This window comes from Mastomys coucha, unplaced genomic scaffold (genome assembly GCF_008632895.1).
Source record: "Mastomys coucha isolate ucsf_1 unplaced genomic scaffold, UCSF_Mcou_1 pScaffold23, whole genome shotgun sequence".
Classification (NCBI taxonomy): Eukaryota; Metazoa; Chordata; class Mammalia; order Rodentia; family Muridae; genus Mastomys; species Mastomys coucha.
This window is the reverse complement of record NW_022196906.1, coordinates 16949590-16972238: the sequence shown is the minus strand read 5'-3', so window position 1 is coordinate 16972238 and position 22649 is coordinate 16949590. Positions and strand designations below refer to the sequence as shown.

Below are 22649 nucleotides of genomic sequence, written 5' to 3'. Positions count from 1 at the left end.
TCCACATACACTGTGGTACACATGTGCCCCTTCGCAAGTGCACACACACACACCCATACACACTGGTAAAAGTGAAAAATCAACCCATTTTAGAAGCCTACTTAACAAATAATTCACAGGTAAGGATAACCCAGTGCCAATATGTGACATAATGTCATTCTAGAATCTAAGAATCATTGTCTTCTAAATCCAGGAGTATTTGGTGTTTCCTGAAACATTTACTTAAACCTAAACATCCTCTGACATAAGAACACAGGATGACCTCCCGTGTCCATTTCTCTAGACCTACACAGAGGGCAGGTGGAAGGAGGGGTCCCTTGCATTGTTCCCACACTCTTCTGGAGCCTGCATGTGACTTCTCTTCTATAGCAGAGTTGAAACCCTTCAGAGGTGGGATATCAGCAGAGCTCTCAATGAGCGCTCACACACGCCTCCCTTGGAGTTATATTACACATGGTCTGCTATGTAAGGACAGACACCAGCACTACTTGCAAGGAATTTACCATGGAGTACCAGCACCAGCCACAGTAAGGAGGCGTGTGGGAGGGGATTCAAGGGTTCATTAAGTAGCTAGGTGAAAGGGAAGTTTACACTGCGCACTTACATATCAACCAAACTGTGATACCTTACAAGGGCTGAAAGGGAGTTTTTAAAACATCTAAGTTTTATTTTTCCACAGAAGAGACAAGTTGAGTGAGGCTGCAACAAATTATCTACCTTAGGGTCAGGGAGACAGACAGAGAGAATGTTAGTATTTGTTGTTTGTTAAAAAAAAAAATCAAGGAACCAAATGAACATATTAATGACTTTCTGGGGGGAAATATCCATGTAGTTCTAATTTCTACAATGGGGCAAGACAGTCATACAGTTGGGTTTAGCACAAAAAAAGGAATTTCATGAGGGCTGGCTGCAGGTCCAGGCACTGGGCTAGGTCCTATGTTCCAAAGATGAACAAGACATGGCTTCATCTCTCTGGGAGTTTATATTACAGTTCCAAGCTCAACAACAGCTTTCCCAGAACAAATCTAACCTAACACAGCAATGTCTGCTAGTTATGGTAATTAAAACAAAGGGGCTTAGCACACTCACAAGAGTGTCCTCGAAAGAAAGATGATATTATTGTAAGAAAACCAAGACAACATAGCCTGGGGGTTTGAGTTGTAAACCTGGGTTACAGGATTTCAGCAACCACAGAGCCAGGCAGCTTTTCTTCTCTTTCAGAACAGCTGGGAAAGTTGTGTGGTAAGATGTCTGGTCCAAGACTGTTACTCTTTTTGGCCTTGCTTAGCCTTCCAAAAAAAAAAAAAAAAGATTTCAAAGAGACTTTCACATCTTAACCCTCCGGATATTTTCCCAGTTTATCAATCTTTAATTTTGCATACTTGGTTTTTTTTTTGTTTAATTTCCCTTCCTTTATCAATATTTCTAGTATTTCTCATTCAGTTGGGAATGCTGTCCTTCTGTCTGTAAATAAACAGAGCTTTGTGATATACCATACATCAAACATGTTTAGCTAAATAAAAATTGACAATGTCTGGAACAGAAGCTGTAAAAGAAAACCCAAGATGTTGTCTAAAAATATTCGGAGACATCTGTATATGTTAATCATAGTGTACATACTACGGGGCCTCTGTTCCCAGATAATAGAGGAGGAAAAATCACCAAGTAAAGTTACAGCATCCCCAGTGAGGCTCTCACCGCAGTCTGCACAGATGTGTTCCTTGTTTACACTACACAGGGGTCATTTTCAAGAGGACATGTTGCTCCACCCCTCTATATTGCCTTGGATTCTATATCATGTCATAGAGTATTTGCCTGGGGTTTGATCAATTATCAAGAAAGTTACAGGCAAAATTCTTGTCAAGGCAGCATGCATTCTTCAGCCAGTGGTTGACAGACTCACCACGTATACAGTATGCCCACTTCAGCCCCAGAACGAAGCTGACTTCTCTGTCATTTCTTTCCTCCCCACTAACGAGAGCCATCGCACTTCTCTTTACAACTCTTCTTGGCGTCTGGAAGACTCCAAATGTACTCGATAATTTCTGCATATTAAAAGATGTATCTCATTATCTTTCAGCACAAGGAGTGTCTTTTCACTCAAGCCTGTCTGCTTCTCATCTCTGCCACCCAACAGTGATAATACGTTATAGGTGATGTGTGCTTTCTTGTTTATATGCATGATTGTGAATGACCCAAATTGGAGTCCAGGCTCATAGAAAAACAGATTAGAATCAGCATGTCCTGAGTTTTATCTAAGGTTTGAATTACCCATTATGGCTACAACATCAGAAAACACAGCAGGCATCTCAGTTAGCCACGTGTTAAGATCTGTATGAGATGAAAAGGTTTCGGTGGAAGGCCAGCATTTGGGGTTTACCCCAAGATGTAAATTTTATTATGATTAAAAGGTCTAAAGGCTCAGGACAAGAGGCTGGAACAGAAACAGGGTGGACCTGTCACAGAACCCTAGCTATCACTGAATGTCAACAGGATAAAACCTCAATGTTAAGCTCCCACTAAATTCCTGAGTATAATATTAATGACTAATGGGATGCAAATTAGATGACCACAGCTGGGGCCAGGTCACTCATGTCTAATACCTGGAGTAAGTCTATAAAGTAAAACAAGTTACATGGGACAGTTACGTTCTGAAGATCTGATATCCAGCTAAATGATGGAAGAAAGTTGCCCTACATACCTGAAATGTGCTGACACAGTTGGTAACAGATGGTTTCACCACATAGGGAAATCATACCTGAGAGGTGGTGGATGCATTAATTAGCTTGACTGGTTAATCTTGTCACAGTGTAAACACTGATCCAAAGATAATCTGAAGAGCCTGGAGAGAGAGCTCAGAAGGTTCTGTCCCTGACAACTATACAAATGAGAACACTGAGGGAATTTAACAAAATCAAGCAAGAAGTACTGAGAGGGTCTTCAAATGTGAAACAATACTTAATTAAATCCACTATGTAAAAACTAATCATAAAATTAACTAGCAATAGTCCATATTGATTATCATTACAGCCAGTGTCATATTTTCAACTGGCTGATCTAAACGGTGGCCTCTAAAAGTTTTGGAAAAAAGCTACGATTCAAAGAAAACTATTCCTTGCTGCTTGTGGGAAAATTCTAATGTAAATTACAGTTCACAGGGGATTCCAGTCTCACATGCTTTGCAGTTGTTCTCGCATAACCTATTCTGAAGAAAACAGATAACAGACCCAGGTCAGGAACCAGATAGGAAAGCAGGGACTTCATCCCCAGGCTTGTGGTCCATGCTGTCTGCACTGCACCTCTGGCCTTTAACAAGTAACTCCCTTATCTCTGGGAAGCTGTGTGCTTTCTTGTGATGTAGCTTTTCTAATTCTATCTCTGCTTCCAGCTAAACAAAGCCAGCCCTGACTCCATGTATCGTAGCCTTTAAAACACACCTCCTACCCAAAGGACACAGGCAAATTAATGGAGCCCAAAACTTGAAAAGAACAAGAATTGTGATTTTTAACATATAAGCTTATATGTTAAATATAAATATATAAATAAATGTTATTAAATACTAGCACATCTATAATATGTAAGAATGTTATATTGTAAGATTCATCTACTTCACTGGACAGCAAGCAATAGATAATCTAGAAAATATTGCATCACTTAAAAAGTTCATATATGCCGGGTGGTGGTGGCTCACGCCTTTAATCCCAGCACTTGGGAGGCAGAGGCAGGCGAATTTCTGAGTTCAAGGCCAGCCTGGTCTACAAAGTGAGCTCCAGGACAGCCAGGGCTACACAGAGAAACCCTGTCTCAAAAAACCAAAAACCAAAAAAAAAAAAAAAAAAAAAAAAAAAAAAAAAAAAAAAAAAAAAAAAAAAAAAAAAAAAAAGTTCATATATTAGATACAGCATAAATAGCACCTCATATAACTTCTGAGAGAACTGTGTTATAGTTTAATTTTTCCAGTACTAGGGATAAGAGCTAGGCTCTTGCACATGCTAAGCGAGCACTCTGCCCCCAAGCTGCTTCTCCAGAGTCAAAACTTAAAAATTTTGAGTTTAATTGTTCCATAAATTAATTTATCATCTTTACATTGGCATAAAATTTCATGGGTCACCCATAAATTATACCCTTCTGCTTTAGCAAATAGAATAACTTTAAAACCTAAGATACTTGAAAAACATGATTTTAACTTTATTTATATCTGGTTGCAATAGCTCCATTGTACTTGCTGAAGCCTGTGCCAGTGTAGAGGAATTTGATTAATTTTATTTCAAACAAAAATAAAAGCACATCATGGCTCACAGAGATACTGTTTAAGTTCGCAGTCTGGTAGCACAGCACTTTGAAAGTTGGAAAGAATCCTTGTAGCATGGAAGGATGCTGGAGCCCATTTCTCACACTGATCCAAACAACACAACTGGCTTTGCTTTCACAAGGCTCCCAGCTGAAACTAGATCCCCAGCACAAGGTACAGGAGTGTCCAGGTCTGGAAGTCAGCAGGGCAGCTCCCTGAGCTGTCTCCCTGGGAATACACAATGCTGCACAGTTGGCTAAAGAGGGTAAAGTCAAGTACCTGAAACTCTGTGTTTTCCTCGCTATGCGGAGCACCTAGTTTGGTCTTGTCAAATGGCGGGCTGCTGTGCCCTGGCCAGCCACGGTCAAACACAGGGAAAGTCTGCGCACCCAGTGTCCTCTGAGCAAACATCAGCTCCACACCAGCTCACACAGACACAGCCTCTTCAGGCCCACATCCTATATTGCCAGTTTTCTCTTAGCCTATCCCTACAGTCTCAAGTCTTAAAATTCTTAAATGACTTTGTAGCTGACCTCCTCACGCAGACGTTCTTTAAACATTGCCTAGTAAAGAACATTTCTTTTAAAAGTAGATGGAGCCTGGGCTTCCTAAGTGTCTCTTGGGACAAACCCACACAAACAGCGCCATCAAATGGAAGAGCTGTAGGTAAGACACATCCTTGCAGCTTTATAGGTAAACTCATTCTGACTTCTCTAAGAAAATATCTGTCCTCTGTGCGGCACATGTTCTGAAGAACCCATGCCAAATAATCTTTAAATGGCTTTCCATGTGTGTGAACCTCAGCATGGTTCCCTTATAGGTGAGCGAAGCCCACTGCCATTTTTTCATTACTGCCAGTAGCAACATGAGCCATACTGACATTGGCTCTCACAGCTCTGAGCTGAGCTGCTGCACTTTCCAATGTCATTGGCTGTAATGGGTTTTCCTGTTGGTCCATGGTGTTTCCAGTTAAGTGCAATGACCCTTGGGAGAATGTATTGGTGCCGAATAATTGCTACACCTGAGAGCTAAAGCTGCTGTTGCCATCCTACAGCACCAAGCCCCACTCTGGCTTCACAGAGAGTGTGCCTGCCTCCCGTTTTATGTCTTCAGAAATACAGTGTTTAGGAAGCAGAAGTGACCGAAAGTTACTAACACTAACAATACACACTTTGAACAGCAGTGCTGACCCTTATAGGTCACAGCTATGTTGCATGAAGGGAGAATCTCCTAGATGAACTTCAACACTCTAGCAACATGGCAAAGAGAAAAAAAGAAAATTCCATGGGTACTGCTTCAGACGGTCTTAAAAAAGAAAAGAAAGAAAGAAACCACTTTCTTCATGTCAAGAATAAAGCATGTATCATCCCTTAATTATGTAAAGGGCTATTGAGCACTCAGTATAACTTGGGGCTTATTTTTTCTATATTTTTATCAAGTCAGACGGTAAGTAGATATGGAGCCTGAACATTTAAATTGGCTTTCTCTAAGCTCAGGGGAGAACAAGCTAATTGTCCGAGAGCAGAGGACTAGAACATAAACTTCAGCAATCTGTTCCAAAGAATCTTGCCAACTCTCAGGAGAGGAACACAGCAATTGGCCAAGGTTTTGTTTTTTCTGGGTTTATTTTATTTATTTACTTTTTAAGCAGTTCTGAAAAACAGTGGTAGATATGCTAAAGATAATCTATTTTTAATAACAAAATCAAAGCATCGAGGAATGTATGTTTCCAAATTAATTATTTGATTTAGATAGCAGACACAGGTTAGAAGTAATTTTGGAAAATCTGTGGAAAATGTGGGAAATGTGGCTGTTCTTTGAAAGTTAACCCAGAGCTATCTCAAGACCTTACAGTCTCAGAACAAGGTACTGGTCCAGCAGAACTCCAAGTGAGCACGCAAGCTCATGGACACGCCTGCACTAGTCACAAGGGCCAGAAGGTGAAACCAGTCAAATCTGCATCACTGGATGAGTAAATAAGCAAAGTGTGGTGCAGTCACACAAATAGGGATTAGCCGTAAAAAGAAAGAAACGACTCATGACACAAAGTAGACAAAACTCCAGCCACTATGATGGCAAGTAAAAGCCAGACACCTAGATCACATATGGTAAGCCATTGCTATGAGACATATTAAATGGGTGAATCTACAAAGAGAGAGAGAATATAGATAGGTGTTTGCCTAGGCTCCGGGAAGAGAGAAAATGGGGCAGCAGTATTTATTGGGTATGGAGCTTTGCTTTCCTTCAGAGGAAATACTGTGGAACTAGCCAGAGGATGATCTCGCTGCGTTGTGGCATATTCACTGCCTGTAAGTTCCTCATCTCAAAATGGTCCATTTATGATACATGTGTTATAACAAAAAGGCAGAGCTGTCCAAATCCAGAGGTGTTAGGTGAAAGAGTTGAAACCTAATTACCCTTCAAAATGACCCAGGGGAAAGAGGCTGGCAGGATTAGGACAATCCTAATGGAAGAACAATTAGGGGAAAAAGAACATCATGCAAGATTCAATGGGACAGCACGGTTGGCCATGCAGACAGACAGAAGACCATGAACTTGTCTTGCAGTTGCAATGGAGAAGGATGGTGCTTGCTCCCTTCTGACCCTCACAGCAGGGGCCTGCCAGCTTTTTGACAAACAGAGAGGTATGGTCTGATTCTGGGGAAGAGAGAAAGGAACCTAAAGGGTTTGTGATCTAGCAATAACAGTTTCATCTCAATAAATTATTTTTTTTAATGCTGTCCAACTAAAATAAACAGCCTTAGTGTTTGGGAAATATAGACTCAAAGAACTCTTTATTTGAAAGTACTCCTGGGCAGATCCTAAATGTGTAATAAATAAAAATAAACAAACAAACAAACAAATAAATAAAATATTTATAATGCCTTGAACAATTCACGTTGTAGTTTGTCTTCACACTTGGGTTTATTTAGACATTATTTGTGTCTAAATAGTCTCCTTTCTAAACAAAAATTGTTTTCATTTGTTCCTAAAAATAATTTTAACAAAAACAATGATGCGCCATAACAAGAAAAGTCTGACAGGTTACACACATCAATAAAGAGCATGAACAGCAAGATTTAAACAAGTCAGTCGGTGTAGTGGCTATTCCTGGTTGTCAACTTGATTATATCTGAAATGAACTACAATCCAGAATTAGAAGGCTCACCTGTGGCCCTAATCTGGAGGCTGAGAGATACAAGTTTCCAACCTGAATCTTGGCATGGGGATGTTGAGGCATAGTGGCTATGAATCTCAGAAGATTAAGATAGGAAGATCTAGCCGGGCGGTGGTGGCGCACGCCTTTAATCCCAGCACTTGGGAGGCAGAGGCAGGCGGATTTCTGAGTTCGAGGCCAGCCTGGTCTACAGAGTGAGTTCCAGGACAGCCAGGGCTACACAGAGAAACCCTGTCTCGAAAACACCAACAAAAAAAAAAAAAAAAAGATAGGAAGATCTAAGAGTTCAAGGTCATCTGGGATTAAAGGTGTGGTGGCACACACCATTAATCTGGGCCACACCTTTAGATGGAGACCTATATAAGGACATTGGGAGAAGGAAGGCTCTCTGCTTCTTCTGCTTGCCTTGTGGGACTGAGCAACTGCTAGATCCTTGGACTTCCATTCACAGCTGCTGACCATTGTTGGGAGTTGGACTACAGACTGTAAGTCATCAATAAATTCCTTTACTACGTAGAGACTACCATAAGTTCTGTGACTCTAAAGAACTCTAACTAATACAGTCAGTTACTAATCAAAGCAAAGAAAAAGTCCAGAAATTATGAAGACTTGGAACATTAAGTTTTAGAAGAATTTAAAACACAACTTTCTATAACTCAACTTGGCTAATGAAAAAATATCCAATAAACTTAACTCAATAAAACTCTTCCAGCAAGGGTCACCACTGCAGATGCTTGCCATGCAGAACAAGTCATCTGTGTGTAGACCAGACAGGACTAAGCAGCATGTGGCTCCACAGCTGCGGTAAACAGCGTAAATCAGCAGCTCAACGACAAGGCCAACTCGAGGCAACAACACTCCCAAACACCATCAGCGTGGCAGAGAAGAGACCTATTTCACAAAGCACATCATCACCAACGTAACTCAGGAAGGCTGTCCTCTGACAAGTCAATGCTGTTTGCCCCATACAAGCTCCAACAATACAAAACATATTTTAAAATGCATTCATGTTTATGACAAATACCAAATAATAAAAACAGACCTTATAAGCAAAGTTATTTTAGATTTGAGGGGTTAAAAGCCCATATCTTGGTTTCTAATGCTGCTCCACTGTGAAAGACACAGGAACCTTATGGGGAAACACTAATACAAGGACAGAGTAAGCCATACAGAGGAGCAGGGTGCATCCTGTAAAGTTCAAAGCTTCAAAAGGCTTTAGGCACTTGTGTAGGATACTCTGCATCATCCGCACAAACCATCGCCAGCTGCAGACAGGACAGCATCACCTGCACAAACCATCGCCAGCTGCAGATAGGGCAGCATCACCTGCACAAACCAATGCCAGCTGCAGACAGGACAGCATCACCTGCACAAACCATCGCCAGCTGCAGACAGGGCAGCATCACCTGCACAAACCAATGCCAGCTGCAGACAGGAGAGCATCACCTGTACAAACCAATGCCAGGTGCAGACAGGACAGCATCACCTGCACAAACCAATGCCAGCTGCAGACAGGACAGCTCTGCCCAAAGCCCTTGGGCTCCTTCTCTTGAGCAGTTTCTCAGCCTCAGCTCCTTGGACACTTGGGGCCAGATGTTTATTTGTGGTGAGGAGCATCATGCACACGGGTGGGGCTTAAGAGTGCCCTAGGCCTTTTTCCCCCAGACACAAACAGTATCCTTCTCCTCCCAGGTGAGATAATAATAATATTAAAATCTCTCCAGACACTGCCGTATGTCCTGGATGAGGGACCTGAATTACCCCTCCCCACAACTAAAAACTATTTTTTTTAAAATAATCTTTTCAACAAAACCAAACCAAAATGTTTTGTAACACACTTTTCTCCAGAAAGGGGCGATAATGCCAGTCTCTGTTGCTGATCAACTTTTGAACATCAATTGGGAAGATGTGTGGGAAGTATTTGTGAAATGTCAACTGTTTCTACTGACCCAAAGGAGTACCAGAGGCCCCTGGCTCTGACATGGAGAAACTTAGGACAGCAAGAAGCAGGCTGACTTCAGCCTCAGACTTGATGGGGAGAACACAGAAACCCACAGTGAAGCTGGGCTGGTGGTGCAGTGTCCAGCTTCTGGGCTATCGGTGCCCTCTTATGAGCTTTAGGGAAAAAACTCCAGGTGCAATGCGCCTTTGGCCAGACAGTCTGTTCATGCCTCAGAGATGTCACCTCCTACCACACAAACTGCATGATTTATCCCCTACTTTGTTTGTCTTTTGCTTTGTTTTCTTGTTTCCTATCTCAACGATTTGCCTTCATGTCTAATAAGTTTCTACTCAAGGCAGTCTGACAAAGTCACTTACCTTATTCTACAAGAATTCCTTCCAGTAACAACTGGCGGCTTACCCTGGCATTAGGGCCACAAAGAGCCATCAATGGTGCAAGCGCCTTCTTTGTGTATGCTGATAATTAAGGAACTGGGTTTTCTTTTCTTCTTTTCTTTTGAAAGCCTGTCTGGACGAGGACTCCAAACCACCCAAGTTCAGAACCACAGAAGACTGTAAGAGAAATCCCGGGGCTGCCAGTTTGTGTTCTGTTTTAAGAGCTGTTAATAAGTGATTGCTTTAGTGGTTCATATTTTGCTAGACTATTTTAAAAAGAAGAAATTATTTAACTGTTCAACAAGTAAGTCAATGTACCCATCATTTATATTTAATAACTATTTTGGAAGCATTTGGAATTTATGGACATAATGAAATCATCCTGTGACCATCAAAAAAGAGGGGTTGGATTTGTGTACCCTCTGCTCTCCCTGTCTCATCTGTGGACCCTTACTCCAAGACATTAGTGTTTCTGCGGTGTTATCAGTGTCGTTTGGTAAAGCGTTTCTGTTTGATCACAGAGATCATAATGGCCTTAGTCACACTACACAGAATATCCTGGATCAAATTTGGGAGTGGCAAGTCTTTTAAAAACCTCAGGCAACTGTTAGGTAACTTTAAATTTCCCTCGGGTTTATAACTGAAGAACGGACACTGAAGTGTGCACTCTGCTTACAAAGCAGTGGTTTGTGTCACTTTGGTAAGAAACGGAAGGGAGACACGCAGTGACTCAGGCAGCATCTTCTTAACAGTCTTCCTTCCTCACCCTGTACTTCTGCGTTGGACGGGAGAAGTTGTGATGCTAACCACACGAGTGTTCTTCTCCTTTCCCTGTAGGTGTTGGAGTTTAAAAAGAACAACCTGAATTAAAAGCAAATAACCCTATCAAAAAATGGGGTATATGTCTAAACAAAGAATTCTCAACTGATGAATACTGAATGGCTGAGAAGCACCTGAAGAAATGTTCAACATCCTTAGTCATCAGGGAAATGCAAATCAAAACAACCCTGAGATTGCACTTCACACCAGTCAGAATGGCTAGGATAAAAAGCTCAGGTGACAGCAGATGCTGGAGAGATTGTGGAGAAAGAGGAACATTACTTCATTGCTGGTGGGATTGCAAACTGGTACAACCACTCTGGAAATCAGTTTGGCGGTTCCTCTGGAAATTGGACATAGTTCTACTGAGGGATCCAGCTATACCACTTCTAGGCATACACCCAGAAGATGCTCCAACATGTAATAAGGGCACATGCTCCACTATGTTCACAGCAGCCTTATTTATAATAGCCAGGAGCTGGAAACAACCCAGATGTTCCTCAACAGAGGAATGGATACAAAAAAATGTGGTACATCTACACAATGGAGTACTACTCAGCTATTACAAACAATGAATTTATGAAATTTTTGAGAAATGGATGGATCTGGAGAATATCATCCTGAGTGAGGTAACCCAATCACAAAAGAACACATATGGTAGGCACTCACTGATAAGTGGATATTAGCCCAGAAAATTGGAATATACAAAGTACAATCCACAAACAACAAGAAACTCAAGAAGAAGGAAGACCAAAGTGTGGATACTTTGTTCCTTCTTAAAAGGGGGAACAAAATACCCATGGAATGAGTTGCAGAGACACACTATGGAGAAGAGACTGAAGGAAGGACAATCCAGAGACTGCTCCACCTGGGAATCCTTCCCATATTCAATCATCAAACCCAGACACTATTGTGGATGCCATCAAGTGGCTGACAGGAGCCTGATATAGCTGTCTCCTGAGAGGCTCTGACAGTGCCCAATTAATACAGAACTAGAGGCTCACAGCCATCCATTGGACTGAGCACAGGGTCCCCAATGAAGGAGCTAGAGAAAGGACCCAAGGAGCTGAAGGGTTTGCAGCCCCTTATGACAAACAACAATATGAACTAACTAGTACCCTCAGAGCTCCCAGGGACTAAACCACCAACCAAAGAGTACACATGGAAAGACTCATGGCTCCAGCAGCATATGTATAGCAGAGGATAGCCAAGTTGGTCATCAATGGGAGGAGAAGCCCTTGGCCCTGTGAAGGTTCTATGCCCCAGTGTAGGGGAATGCCAGGGCCAGGAAGTGGGAGAGGGTAGTTTGGTGAGCAGGGGTTTGGGGGAAGGAAACAGGGTTTTTTGTTGTCGTTGTTGTTGTTGTTCTTGTTTTTATTATTATTATTATTATTATTATTATTTTTCTTCCAGAGGGGAGACTGGGAAAGGAGATATTATATGACATGTAAATAAAGAAAATATCTGATAAAAAATAAACAAATAAATAGAAAAAAAAGCAGTGTGTCTCATTTTTGATTCTCTCTTCTGTATTTATTCACTGTATCCTGGATATGGGTAAATAAATGTCTCTTCCAGAGAAGATGGGAAGTTCAGGATAGCTGTCTTGCATAATGAGAGCATGCATTCCAGAAAGTAGCAGCTGGAGCTGTGACTAGAAAGTGGGAGGAAGCCACCCATCCAGTGAGTTCATATTTTAATGTAGAACCCAGGAAAGACACTAACCGGGAAGGATTGGGGTTTAGCTCTTTTTGGTTGTGATCATGTATTGGGTTTCCTAACTAGACCCCATCTCTGAACCAAATCTCACTATTAATCTCCTGGGATCAGTGATGTGGGCTAAGTCTGTGTCTCCCTGGTGCATGTTATCCCATGTGAGTGCACAGCAGCCATGGATTCTCCCAATCGTTTGAAAGTGATTATTTGAAAGCCTGAGATCAGGCTTTCTCCTTGGTCCCAGGGCTTCGGGGGGACTCATAAAATGCTACTTACACATTGGATCATCTTTCTGGAAGGTGCATGGGACACTGATTAATGAGTCACAGAAGCAACTAGCCTTAGGATTCTAAGGGTTGGTGACAAGAGATCATTATTTGCTAAGGAACCAGAACTCTGTCAGGAATGAGATGAATTGGTTTATGCGAGTGTAGAGTTAGCTTTTGTCTCTTAGAACTGATTCATGTTGGGAAACAAGACAGGGCAGGGGCCAGAGCCCCCCTTCTGCCTGCCCCCGGGCAAGGCTCTACGTTCTTGGGAACCCAAGAGAAAGAACTCTCGCATCTTAGCTGGCATTACTGTTGTTACTTAGTAAGTGCTTGCACTGTAGTGATTCAGTGAGAAATGCCCCCCGGACTCACACCTGGTCACTGAGACCACATAGGCTTCTACCTCTTCCATAGCTAGCTGATCATTTAGACACCAGATGGATTTGTGTGGAAACCAAAGTCTGTTATCAGTGGAGCAGCTTAATGAAGTTGTCCTGAAAGGGTGCTAAAGGTCACAGCATCTCTATTAGAGTTTAAAAATACAGTTTAAGGTCTTTGAGCCAATGCTCTTAAAATGCCAGTTCATAAGTTAACCTGCTGCCTACCAAAGAGTTGCCATTTGTGGATCAATAGAAGTTCAAAGGGGTTAAGTAATTTGTCAAAGTCACACAGCAAGTAGAATAATCAGAAGGAGATTTGAGGCTTTTAATTTGTAGTCTTTTCTCTAAAGCAATTAGCTGGTTCTGTCCCAGGATTAGCACAAGGCAGGTCAAGTAGTATCTACAGGTATTCCTGGGAAAGGGACAGTTTTCTCCCTGGAGAGATCTGGCTTTTGTTCTTCTTTCAATAGTATTCAGTGAATCTCTGGATTTGACCAACATGTGTGTCCTGCTATTTATGAATGAAAAAATGTAAAATTAAGTCAAGGAAAGGCTGAATGGAGCCTACGTGTAAGGATGGTTTCTAGATGGGAGAAGAGAATGACAGATAAAACTGGCTTCCTCCCTGTTGTAAAGGCACGGCCCCTAGAATGAGGGTGTTGTAGCTGTTGATTCAGTTCTTCTATAACTGGGTTGAAAGAAGATGCCAGTGTGTAGGATTATACTTGTATTTGAAGTCCTGGTTCAGTGTGAGAATTTGTGGGATCACTGACCCCCTTAAAGAGAGTTCCTATTAGCAATGTTGTGCCCACTTCTCTGTGGAAAATGCTTCCAAGCTTTGGGGTAAAATAAGGAGCAAGAAGCTGCAGGTTGCTCGTGTCCAGAACGCGGGATTGGAATCCGGTGCTGGCAGAAGCTGAATGAGCTACAGTGAACATGGACCAGGCTGTGAAGAGCTGGGCTCTGTCTGCCCAAGGGAAGAGTCATTTCATGGAATAGGTGAGTCTGTCTCAGTTACAAACTCAGGATGTGTTTTGGCAGTTCTAGGAGCCTGGGTTCAGTAGGCACTAGTTAACTAGTGGCAGCAGAGATGGGATTCCATAAACTGGCTGCCTCCTGATGTGGTATTTGAGGTTTAATTGGCATACAGCTGACCTTGTCTCTAATTAAATTGCTTTTCAACCCATGATCTTGAAAGACAGCTTTTGTGGCGTATGTCAAACACTGCATTTCTCAGCTTGTTAGTAGCATTGAGAAATATGAAGTTTGCAGATCATGAGTGCAGTGCTAAGAGTCATTAAAAGCCTTACTGCTGATTGCTGAGGGAAGAGGGAAAGAAGGGGGAGAAGACACAAACCCTAGCCCCCTTCCTTGAGCCGTCTTCCCTTCTAAAGGCCACATGAGTCAGGAGGTCACAGATTTGTTCTGTTTGTTTCAATTAGCAAATTTTATTTAGTTCAAGATTTGGGAAGTTTCTCCGAAAAAAACCTAGTTTTTAGTTAGGGGTAGGTAATTTAGGACCCTCACTCCAGGACATCCAGTAGTGTCTGGGAGATTTCTTAACTTCTCACCCAGGAGGAGAGAGGATGGTGTTGGTGTCTGAGAGAGGGTGAGGGGTAGACACGGTTAAGCCCCCCACATCACCAGTGTGCATGATGCCCCTCACCACAAACAAACATCTGGTCCCAAGTGTGCAAGGAGCAAAGGCTGAGAAACTGCTCAAGAGAAGGAGCCCAAGGGCTTTGGGCAGAGCTGTCCTGTCTGCAGCTGGCGATGGTTTGTACAGGTGATGCTGTCCTGTCAGCAGCTGGCGATGCTTTGTGCAAGCAATGCTTAGGGTATCCCACTCGAGTGCCAAACGCTCCTGGTTTAGTTACCTCTTGCAAGTGGTATTACAGCTAATCTGCCATAGCACAAAGGGAGAACCTCTCTGCCTTGGGATCTGAACTCCTCTCCAAATGCACAGATCAGTCCTTAAAGCCAATGGCCCCAACAACCCTCCCTGGGATCCCCTTCCCCAGACTAGCTTTAACTGACCCAGTGCTAAACCACCTCAGTCACTGCTCCAGAGCTTCTTTCCAGGCCTCCTTGCATGATTCTGCTCTAATATTCATGTGAAATATCAAGGAACCCAGAAAAGAAGAAATAATCCTGATAAGAAAGAATGAAACTTCCTGAAAACATGACAAATCACAAAACTGTAATAGCTCAGTGTGGTGCTGGCACAAAGCCAGACATGAACAGCAACTGAACAGAATAGACATCGAGAATATACCCACACAAGTATGTTCAAACAAATTTTATCAAGGAAAACAAAACCACACGAGGGAAAGCATAGACTCTTCAAATGGAATTAGGGAAATAGATAATTATATGGATATAAGAGAAACTGGACCCTGAACACCATAAACAACAGCTGTTCAAAATGGACTGAATATCGTAACCTAAGACCTGAAACCAAGGAACTACTAGAAGAAACTGTGGAGGCCTTGCCCAGCACACAGACCTCAGCAGTGACTTCTGACATGGCACCAAAGGCACCAGCAACAAGAGCCAGAAACTAGATGACAGAAAAGGTGTGAGACAGCAAAGGGAGCCATGAAGGAAAGGGTGACCGTCACATGGGATAACATTCACAAAGCATGTATGCAATGCTAAGTTAACATCCATGACCGTCACATGGGATAACACTCACAAAGCATGTATGTAACAGTAAGTTAATGTCCACAATGTTTAAAAACTTCCACAATTCCACAACAAAAATACAACTTACTGAAATAGAAAAGACAAAGAACTGAATAGAAAAGTCTCCAAATGAGTATACCTCATTTGGCCAATAAATATATGAAAACCTGATAGCTATTTGAATTGTCAGGGAATGCACGTCTAAGCCATACCCATGAAGATGGCCATTAGGATAAAAACTATGAAAACAGAGCTTAAAAATAGAAACACTAGCCAGGATGCAAATAGCCAGCAGCTCTGAGCACCTGACAGAAGCGGCAATGGGGCTGTCGCTAAGGCACTACGTGTAGGCTCCTCCTAGGGATAGAGATAAGTAACCATCAGAATTCAAAGCCCTGGGACTGGCTGACTCTAGAGCCCCTGCTCTAGACTCCTACCCCATCCACCTTCTTAAAAGCAAAGGAGAAGCCGGGCGGTGGTGGCGCACGCCTTTAATCCCAGCACTTGGGAGGCAGAGGCAGGCGGATCTCTGAGTTCGAGGCCAGCCTGGTCTACAGAGTGAGTTCCAGGACAGCCAGGGCTAAACAGAGAAACCCTGTCTCAAAAAATATATATATAAAAAAAAAAAAAAAAAAAAAAAAAAAAAAAAAAAAAAAAAAAAAAAAAAAAAAAAAGCAAAGGAGAGATTGGAGCCTCTTAAAGTAGACAGTGGTGCGGACAGTTGTCATCTCAGGTTACAGATGGTACCACAGATAGTTAAAGATACCAACCATAGCTAGAAAGATAGGGCACACCAGAAAAGATGCCTGATCTGGGGTAATACTCAGAGGTCTGCACAGAGCTGAGATCTAGAACTCTCCCAACAGCAGGCTGAGGCTAGGAACCTGGCAGCCAGGATGAGAGGGGACTGAGTTCCTCGCTCTCAGCTCACCAGCTGGAACTGCAGTCTATCTACTCCAAACTAAAACCACAACAACCCCACCAGGCACTAATAAAATTGTGTGTCTGCCTACATATCCTACACTAGCCAGATAAAACTGGATTCTTGTATTAAGGAAAACGGACACAAGGTAGACACCAGCAGTCTACCTGTTTGGCTCGGTATAAAAACCTGTTCTGGTTGGGTTTTTTTGTTTTGTTTTTTTGTTTGTTTGTTTTGGTTTTTTTTTTTTTTGGTTTTTCAAGGCAGGGTTTCTCTGTATAGCCCTGGCTGTCCTGGAACTCACTCTGTAGACCAGGCTGGCCTCGAACACAGAAATCCACCTGCCTCTGCCTCCCAAGTGCTGGGATTAAAGGCATGCGCCACCACTGCCCAGCCTGGTTGGTTCTTTAACTACCCTAAAATAACCTACAATACCCAGAAAAAAAGGTCATCAAAAGACAAAGCTTAAATGGTTAAAAATCACCAAAATTCTTAGAAAATATATCTATCAGGTCAGTTTTATAAGGTCAGTACTCTACAAACTAATTACTCCACAGATATCAAATACATGTTTAATAACCCAATGACAAACTTCTATAAAGTGCCACCAAATATCTTAGGAGAAATGAAGAAGATATTCATGTTAACACATATCTAATTTTCTAACATTCAAACAACTCTAAAATCTCCATATATGCAAAACACTCTAGATGCCAGGACCTCGTTCTCTATCAGTCCAGGCCATGGGCACTGCAGACCATCTGCTGTGCAGATGTACTGTGGGAGGTGCTCTGCCACACGGGGTCTATCTAGCTCACCGTCCTCTTCCCAGTCTGTTTCTTTGTGAAGTGCCCACTTCACTTACTGACACTTACTGAAACCCTAATAATTAACCGTGGGCTTCTGGCCTCGTGTGATATCAGCCTTTGGCCCCAAAGTGAGAGGAGAAGCCTGCCAGCCAGGAATTAAGTGGAATATTCTGCTCTGTCTCTTCTTGCACATCTTTAACAATCTTTGTTTTTGTTTCTTCCTCTATGATAAAGTGTAAGAAACACGGTCCTAGAAATAAGTGCAAGGTCTTTGGCCGGCCGTGTGGAGCATGTTGGCCCTCAGCAGGGCAATGTGCTTCTTCTTTGCTGACTTATTAGTTCATAGGTTTCTTTCTCACTGAGGATGGCTTCCTGCCCGCCTCTGCCCTCAGTCATTAAGCCTCCTGGTAGCAGGACTTGCCACATTCAGTCTGTCTGGGGAGAAACGAGCTTAGCCGTCACCGAGGTCTGAATCTGTTCTCCACATGTTCAGGATTTGTCCAGATGCCAGCTGGAAGGCCTTGGAGGGGCTCAACAGCAGATCCAGCCTCAGGACCGGTATATGTCAGCAGAGGGGAGAAGAGAGGAAACGACTCAGTCTAATAGCAGAAGAGGAGGAGGCTGCCCTCACTCACCCCAACAGCTCTGGGGGAAGCGGGGGGCGAGGGGGCTGCCTGGTAAAGTGGAGTACCATCTTTTGATAAAGAGAAAGAACACGGGACACGGAGGGCAGCAATGCAGCCACTTTTCTCATCCAATTCCACTCTGTCTCCTCTGGCCTAAACACCAAGTTTCCAACTTTAAATAAAACTCTTGATGTTTTCCACTAGCTGTTTGCCAGCTGTGCTCATGACACAGAGCAGGGATAGGTTGATACTTCATGTTAATTTAGTTTTATATCAGCTAAGATGATACTCGTGACACCTAACACCACAAGGAACATCAAGCTCTTTCATGAAAACTGACTTAATATCTAATTAAAAACTAAGTATAAATTTTACATTTACTATCAAGATGTTAACCAAGACAGAAGTACAGACATTCTCATGTAAATCGTGAATTTTCAGGCTTCCTCTACTGACATATAAGGTGCTGGGCTGTGTCTCTATGAACAGAGGGTTTTGTTGTTGCTCCTTCTAATTTTAAGCAGCAGTATTTAGAAGTTATGTTCTCATATCAAAAAAGCCTTGTATTTTAAGCTTTCGTCATTTACATTGCTTGAAAGAGCAATACTAAAATACACATTATCTGCCTCAAAACTACGTTAATATCACTTAGATGGTGTGATATTAATCTTCCCTGTCAGCTTAACTGGATGAGGAATTAACTTAGATGATTAACTAAAAGGCGAAACAGTGGACACCTCTGGGAGGGATTTCCTTAATTAGATAGATTATTTCAGCAGGGCGTGCCACCTTAAATGTGTGCAGCATGTCCTGGTGGCAATGCAGGTACAAGAGAAATGGGAGAAGCATCTTCGCTTTGGCCTGTTGGCCTTCACTCCTGCAGGCAAGGTCACACACCACTGCATCCCTTCTTTTGGCTTCACTAAGAGAAGCAGCTTTCAGGAGCTTCTCACACAGGCTGAAGACTAGCAGCTCTTCAAGAATCCGCAGGCATTCAGCACTAGATCTGGGCTGCTGAGCCTTGCAGCTTTGTGGACTGAGGGATTACCAGATTCTCAGTCTGTCCTGTGTGGAGGCCACTGCTGGACTACCCCAGCCACGTCACACAGCCCAGTCTGGTAGATGACCTTTTAATACATCTTCAATTAGTAGTTTCTTTAGAGAACCTTGGCTAATTCAGATGGAGTATAAAGATTTTAACAAAATGATGAGCAATCAACAAGTAAAGAACACTCTAGTTACAAGAGAGGACAGCAGACTTTTCATGAATCGGTCTGGTCTCACCAAATTTAATTTTATATTATCGATATACACATGGTTTACTGAGCAGACACTCACCATGTTAGATCAGCATTTCTAACATAAATGTAATGCACATGGTTTTCTTTAAAATGTTACATCCTGTAAATCTGTACATGGAATTGGGGTAACCACTCAAATGGGTAGACCCACGCAGCTTCTCAGAATGCTAACTGAAATATAAAATCCCTTCAGGAATGTTAGCACAGGTCAATCTCCATTAATATTTGCACTTAGGGGTCTGTCAGTCATTTAAAAACCTGAAAATGCAGTCCTGGGCTTTCTCCTGCAAGATGCAGATGCTCATGTTTTCAGCTCCACCTGCTCCCCAAACTCACATTCTACCATATAGCCTCATTCCTTCCCCCTCCTCTTTCCACTCCTATCTCCCTAACACACACATGCACGCACATGCACATACATGTACCCACATGCACATGTGCGCACACACACACTGGGGTTGGCGAGGGGCACCCTGTATTCTCTGCTTCTGCACTGCTCACTACTATAGGAAACACAGGAAGCAACACAACCAATCCCTACTTTCCCCAAGTAGAATCTTCTATAAGACTTTTTTTCAAGAATTTGCCTCTCCAAGAGCTTCTGGAGTTGATAAGACTGTTTTAGTTGTTGAGAAAGCTTGCTGCATATTGGAAGTGAATGGACTTCACAGGACTTCTACTCTCCACCAGAGACAGGCTACAAGGCATGGCCTGGAGTCCCGGAACTACAAGCAGTTAGCTTGACCTCTCAACAGGCGATATTCTGGGATTTTACTTGAGATCACTAAGCCTCAACCCTGGCATATGTCCAAGCCAGCACTCATTTAATACATGTGCTCTTGGAGCCAAGACATCTGTGTGTTGTAATGACATGCAAGTTACAAAGGAGTGTTTATATCTCACTTTAGTGTAATATGACATTTAACTGTTGCAAATCAGCTTTCTGTAATGACTAATCCTTACTGAAGGGTTTATTGTACTTCCAGTTAAAGACTTTAGCAGTGTACAACTTTATAAGGATTGATTAAGCTATTAATTGCAGCAATTCCAGAAGCTCTCTGAAGACAACAGTTAAACATACAAAGTGAGGACATGACCACTCCATGGCATGGTTGAGAGGAAGGTTTTTAGTGTAGACACGAGGGAGACAACAGCCAAAGGCTTCTGGAAAGGTCCAGAGCAGAGAGGGAAAATAGACTCAAATGGCCAGCATGGTTGTGGGAGGTCTAGAGGGGAGGGGAGGGGAGGGGGTAGGGAGGGAGGGAGGGAGGGAATTAAGGAGGGAGGGAGGGAATTAGGGAGGGAGGGAGGGAGGGAGAGTCTGAAACAGCAGGGTTATAAGAAGAATGAGAAGCTGGGGGAGGGAACCTTCTAAGCTAGAAAGTTCAGGGTAAGGAGCTGGGTGAGAAGAGCCCAGAGCCAGCATAGACTCTGTGACATATACCTGTATGACTAAGGAGCCTGGGGGCCATCATGCTCCTTGGTGTGCTAACAGGCACCACAGAAAGCCACTTGTCCTTTCTGCTAATGATATGGAAACGGCTCCTTTGGTAGAACTGGCTTCCCAAGTCCCAGAGGAATGCTGGCTTTTGTCTAACCGACAGATTTGGAGCCTGACAGTAAACATGTTGAAAATAAGGAAAAATTTATAAGCAATCTATGACATCTCAAATTATCAGACAATTTACTTGACTAAGTTCAGGCAACTTATTTCACATTCCTCTCCCTGAAGAACATCATTATTCTTCTCCCAAACTGACAGTGAAACAAGAAGTCTTGCAACAGAAGAGAATGAATGGCCCGCTGGCTTTCGGGAGCTGGGAAAAAGACCTTAGCAGCCCTACTCTGAGTCCCCGCAAAGACAGCAAGATAGGTGGCCACCTCCCTCTGCAGGTCCAAGACACCCTAGCTCAGCCCACCGAGCACCATAGGATCCCTCTTCAAAAGGAAAAGCAACAGTCCTGGTCTGGACTGCCTGAGGGGGAAGAGAAGGGAAGGCAATTATCTTTTAAACCTGAGGAGGTAAAGGCAAAGGTCCTTCCAGAGGTCAGACAGCGGACTGAAATAGCTCATCAATTTAGAGACATTCTCTGGTAAGCTACTCCACAAAGACTGCAGTCCTGGCTCTCTGGTTCTGTGTCCAGAACTTACAAATCTGCCTGATGGATTTTCTCAGGTGCTTAGTTGAGTGTCTTAAACCTCTAATCCATGGTCACACAGAGGTGTCTAGGGTCACAGGGAACTAGTTTGGGCTTGGTAAAAGCTCCAAGCTCACTAACGGCATTAAACCAGCATGGACTGATGCCGCTTTACAGGTCAAGATGGAGAATCAACAAATTATTTTCAATTTTCCTGGAAAGTGCATGTTCATATGTAGCATGGCTTCCAAAGTAAGGTGACAAGTCTCCTCATAAGGATGTTGATCATTTCTCACTGGACATAAAATGTTATACTGTACTCAGGACAATATGGAAAATTAAGCATTTGATCCTTGGGAGGCAAATTGGAAGCAGGGAGGGACGGTGGGGGAACAGTGGAGAGTTTGCTGTGAACGTGAGCAGCAGACAGCACAGGGAGCCATGACACCTGCACAAGCCCAGGTCTCACAGGCTCACATCTTACAGATCTACTGGAGAACCAACACATATATGAGAAGAGACCCTCTCTCCAACTCTCTTTTTCTGGGATCAAATCAAGATTCTAATGAACTGTTAGACTGAAGGGGTGACTTATTTCATTGATCTTAAAACAAGTTCCTTTTTTTTAAGCAAAATAAACTTCATAATTCTTGATAATACTTCCATTTCAACTACAGTCTAATCATGATCTTTCATAGGAATCTCCATGACCCACCCACTTTCCATATAGAACGCATGAGAGTAGACTAAGATCAATTCTCTTGCCAGTCCTCAAAACCAATTTCAGTATGCGGCATTGCTCAGGAGGGATTTCATGCCTGGTACAGTAACCCTGACCAAAAGCCCAGGACTAGGGAGACCACAGTTTGTGGTGAACCTTCTGTTGTTGTTATATTAAATATCATGCTGTCAAATGGTCTTATAAATACTTGTGTTCATAGCCATAGATTTTTTGCTCTAAACTTTGGCCGAGAAGCCTCTTTTTGCATGATTAATATAACCATGACTGCTCTCCTCAGCTCAGCTCAATACAGTTGAGCTCAGCTGTGGATGAAACATCTATATGAACCTCTCCACAGCCAAGGCTCAGGAAAAATCTCAGAAGAGTAGATGGACAGAATATAAAGAGAACTACAAAATACAGACTTCAGGCTATGACATGACTATGCACACATCAG

General features: G+C 42.7%; 1 protein-coding gene and 1 long non-coding RNA gene across 13 annotated transcripts in view; one reads left to right on the top strand and one right to left on the bottom strand.

Moving 5' to 3' along the window:
- Bbs9 (Bardet-Biedl syndrome 9) overlaps window positions 1–22649 on the bottom strand; it is a 409213-nt gene that overhangs the window by 110123 nt on the left and 276441 nt on the right. The gene's annotated exons all lie outside the window — the stretch shown is intronic.
- On the top strand, window positions 216–18235 carry LOC116073571. Its single transcript, XR_004111875.1, has 2 exons — window positions 216–527; window positions 17900–18235. It is a non-coding gene; the product is annotated as an uncharacterized LOC116073571 (long non-coding RNA).